Genomic DNA, 5,050 nt, shown 5'->3' with positions numbered 1-5,050 from the left:
GCAGAAATATATATATATATAAATATATATATAAATATATATATTTAAGTCAATAAATTATTATAATGATGATTAAAAAAAAATGGTGGCCAGATATCATCATGAACAGCCTAACCGCAGTTTCGAGACTCAGGGAATTTCAACTGTTTTATTATATGTCTTTTTTTTCTTTTTTCTTTGGCTACTCAATAAATGCGATGCCAACACAAAATGCAGGAACACTTCCCCTTACAAACATAAAACCAGGGCCTTTCTTTTTGTAAGAGTTGCAGGATCAGGATCAACAGCATGCAAAACTCCGCACACGTTCCCAGGAATCGTTATGCTTTATTAGTCTACAGGTCTGTTTCCAGCTTATACAGGTACATTGTTAGGAATAACTGTGAAGGCTGAGGCATCCATACATATACCATGGTTAGCAATGGGCTACTTAGCAATGGGCTAAGCAAATGAAATGCAAGCACGCGTGAGGGAAGTCTCCCGGCGGGATATTACTTCATGAACAGGAGACTCTCCGTGCACCATGAGAGCGGAAATATTCACACCAACAGTGGAATGTAAGCCCTCCCTTCTCCTCAAGGTTAAACAGATAGCACAGTCTGGCGAAGCCAGTTCGCACGGTCTCATGAGCGCCTCCCAATAGTTGTTTACAGCGGTTAAGCCAAGCAAGCAAGCCATGCACACATGCGCTACAGGCAGGGAAGAACTAAAACAAGGAAAGCATGGCAGCTAGCTGCCATTGAGCTCAAAAAGAAAAGATGGTCTCTGAAGAGCAGCTAGGCCTCTCTGCGTTGTGTGACTGACACAGCAAGCGTCCTCTCCAAAAGGATCATGGGAAACGGGGGTTACCTCAGGGGCAGGTGACAGGCCAGGGGGAGAGCTAGAGATGCCATTTTTATGTGGTTGTTACAGTGTGGAGCCACCAATGGTTGACTTTTTAGTATTTCTTGAGTTTGACCCTGACTATTTCCCGAGCATTTACTTTCTCCCATGAAAAGCCCAACTGCCCTATCTCTCCAACCATAGAAGGAAAAGCAATGTATCCAAGGATACTGAAGCTGATTGGTTACCCACACCTGTAGCTGCACCTTGGTCCCAAACTCTCACTGACCTCCTGGAAAGCCAGGAAGATTATTAGCTTCTTCATTTACTCCAATACATTCACACCTATGAACCTGCCTCATACTGAAGCTGCAATGAGAGCCAGTTTGGTGTAGTGGTTAAGTGTGTGGACTCTAATCTGGGAGAACCGAGTTTGATTCCCCACTCCTCCACTTGCACCTGGCTGGATGGCCTTGGGCAAGCCGTAGTTCTGATAAGAGCTGTCCTTGAAAAAGAGCAGTTTCTGTCAGAGCTCTCTCAGCCCCACCTACCTCACAGGGTGTCTGTTGTGGGGAGGGGAAGGGAAAAGAGTTTGTAAGCCGCTCTGAGACTCCAAGTGAAGGGCGGGGTATAAATCCAATCTCTTATTATTATTATTCTGAACCAAACCCTTGGTCCATCAAGATCAGGATTGTCTACTCAGACTAGCAGTGGCTCTCCAAGGTCTCAGGCTGAAGTTCTTCCCATCATCCACTTGCTAATCTTTTTAACTGGAGATGCCGGGGATTGAACCTGGGACCTTCTGCATTCTGAGCAGATGCTCTACCATTGAGCCGCGGCCCCTCCCCATGATCTGTTGCAGTGTTCTACACACACAAGGACTTCTCTGCGAGATGTTATTGCAACCTGATTCTGCTCACAAGGAAACTGCTCTGAGAACCTTGTTGTCCACATTTGCCTTCCCTGATGAACATTCTAGATCAGTGGTGGCGAACCTATGGCACGGGTGGCAGAGGTGGCACTCAGAGCCCTCTCTGTGGGCACGCGTGCCATCGCCCCAGCCAGGCCCAGACCATTGTTAAAGTGTCGAATTCTCTTCCAAATAATTTTAAGTAAATGACAGCATTTGGGATTGCTTTCCTTACTTTGTTTGGATCATCTTAAGTTAATGTATGTGTTGTTTTTTCTAAAGTAAAACCTCAATATTCAGGTTAGATTGCCGTGTTAGCACTTTGCGATAAATAAGTGGGTTTTGGGTCGCAGTTTGGGCACCCGGTCTCTAAAAGGTTCGCCATCACTGTTCTAGATCATAAGAGAAGAAGAGAAGAGAAGAGGAGATTGGATTTATACCCCACCCCTCACTACCCAAAGGAGTCTCAGAGTGGTTTACAAACTCTTTTCTTTCCCCTCCCCACAACAGATACCCTGTGAGGTAGGTGGGGCTGAGAGAGCTCTCCCAAGAACTGCCATTGAGAGAACAGCTCTGAAAGAACTTTTGACTGACCCAACGTCACACCAGCAGCTGCATGTAGAGGAACTTCGATCATGTCACCCCTCAGCCATCATTTCTCCAAGCTAAAGAGCCCCAAGCGCTTTAACCTCCTTTCTTCATAGGGAAAGGGTTCCAACCCTTTTATCATTCTAGTTGCCCTTTTCTGCACTTTTTCCAGTGCTATAATATCCTTTCTGAGGTGTGGTGACCAGAACTGTACAAAGTACTCTAAATGAGGTCACACCATTGATTTATATAGGGGCATTATGATACTGGCTGATCTGTTTTCAATACCCTTCCTAATAATCCCCAGCATAGCATTGGCCTTGTTTACTGCAGTCGCACACTGTCTCGACATTTTCAGTGAGTTATCTACTACAACTCCAAGATCTCTCTCTTGGTCAGTCTCTGCCAGTTCGGACCCCATCAACGTGTATTTATAGTTAGGATTTTTGGCTGCAATGTGCATCACCTTGCACTTGGCCACATTGAACCCCATTTGCCACGTTGACGCCCACTCGCCCATCCTCGACTAGGATATGGGAAATCCAGGATCGATTCCCCGCTCTGCCATGGAAGCTTGCAGGGTGCCCTTGGGCCAGTCACACACTCAGCCTAACCTACCTCACAGGGCTGTTGTGAGGATGAAACCAAGGAGAGGAGAATGATGCTTTGGGTCCCCAGTGGGGGGAAAAGGCAGGATATAAATAAATTAAACAAACAAATCATCCCTATACCAACTGGCTAAAAATGCTTTTCGCTATTCCGAACTACTGCAAAATGCAAAACTAGGGAAGGGAGAAAAGAAACCAGAGATCTCCTTAGAGAGACAACGTTCATGTACATCATCATCATCATCATCATCATCATCATCATAGCAATATTTCTCAGCACAAAGCTTGATTTGGGGTTGTGGGAGGAGCGGACAGATTAACCAATTGTCAAGCACTGTTAGCCTATCCGAGCTTTCCTTCTCTTGGATTCATTGTCGGGTAAGTAAAATGCAGATTAACCATCATGTATATGACCAGTGTTCCCTCTAAGATGAGTTAGTGTGAGCCAGCTCACAGTTATTTAGCCTCATTCTTACACATTTTTTGCCTTCGCTCAGGAAGGAGGGCTCCAGAGCCAAATAATTTATGCAGCAGCCAAATCGCTCGCTCACAATGTTAACGCCAGCAGGTCACAGAGTAGAATTTTGGCTCACAAGACTCCACAGCTTTAGAGGAAGCATTGCCTAGGACTACTGTTGGATCAACTTCAGGCTTTGGGGTCCCCCTGCTTTCACACGTGCTAAATAATGCTGTTTCAGTCCACTTCAGCGACCGTCTGCAAGTGGATCTTGCCATTCCCCACCGTAAAATGCGGTTGTAAAGTACATTATTTGTTGTTGTTCAGTCGCACAGTCGAGTCCGACTCTTCGCGACCCCATGGACCAGATCCCGCCAGGCCTTCCTGTCTTCCGCCGTCCTCTGAAGTTTGCTCAATTTCATGTTCGTTGCATCGATGACACTGTCTAACCATCTCATCCTTTGCCGTCCCCATCTTCTTTGACCTTCAATCTTTCCCAGCATCAGGGTCTTCTCCAGTGAGTGCTCCCTTCTCATTTGGTGGCCAAAGTATTTGAGCTTCAGTTTCACTATCTGGCCTTCCAGGGAACAGTCAGGGTTGATTTCTTTTAGGATTGACTGATTTGATCTTCTTGCAGTCAGTACATTATTTAGTGTGTGCAAAAAAGGCCCAGAGCTTCTTCAGGCATTTAATGCACAGGCAGAACTTCATCGAGGACAGAGCAGGGCGGGGCCTCCTTCACAGCCCTTTAATACCCATTGTCATCAGCAAGGCTCCAAGGAGTATCCAAGGGATGACCTCTCCTCCCTCCAGATGTCCGTCTCAGCCTTAAGTGGGAGATGGCCCCCAGAGCCCATTGACTCTGGGTGATGGCACATTCCTGGCAGGAGCAGAGAGGACACACATGCTCTGGTGGGCGGTGGACTTTCTGCAGGGCTGTGGGCCTCAGCAGACGCCCCACAGAGTCGGCAACTTTTCAGGGAGGGGCCTGCAGATCTCCCGCTTTTACAACTGATCTCCAGATGACAGGGAGCAGTCCCCCTGGAGGAAGCGGCTGCTTTGGAGGGCGGCGTCTGTGGTTTCGTACCAGGCTGAGGTCCTACCCCTCCCCAAACCCCACCCTCTCCGGGCGCCACCCTAGGGATGTCAGGTCCTCACCTTCCGCCGGTGGGGGGATTTGGGGGGGATGGGCGGGGACGTTGTCAATGAGATGGCGTCAGTTCCAGAAGTGACGTCATCACATCGGCAACATCAGGGCAACACTCTTTGGGGGAATGGCTACAAATGGCTACAAGAACAAGAAAAGGGGAAAGGGGAAAAAACTGAACCTAAAACCTAGAATTCAGAACCTAAAAAGGTTAGTCAAGAATAGAAGAGGGCCAACTCTAAAAATCTAATTATGAAACATACAAAAATATACATGTATTTATTAAACAAAAATTAAAATAACAAATAAGGGCCCATTCATACCTCATATACAAATATAAAAATACAAAGGCTGATAAAATAGACCTAACGCGTTTCGGCCTTCACAGGCCTTCCTCAGAGGTCTGATGCAAATAGAAAGTAAGGAATATTTCATTGGGAACATTTGGCTATACAATCTCAGGAGAATGTATAGTTGACCAGAGGGAAGTACTACTGGACATGTGATTGCACTGGAGG

Source organism: Gekko japonicus, unplaced genomic scaffold (assembly GCF_001447785.1).
Source record: "Gekko japonicus isolate JY-2015 unplaced genomic scaffold, Gekko_japonicus_V1.1 scaffold4294, whole genome shotgun sequence".
Taxonomy (NCBI): Eukaryota; Metazoa; Chordata; class Lepidosauria; order Squamata; family Gekkonidae; genus Gekko; species Gekko japonicus.
The sequence above is the reverse complement of the archived record's forward strand: the minus strand, read 5'-3'. Positions refer to the sequence as shown.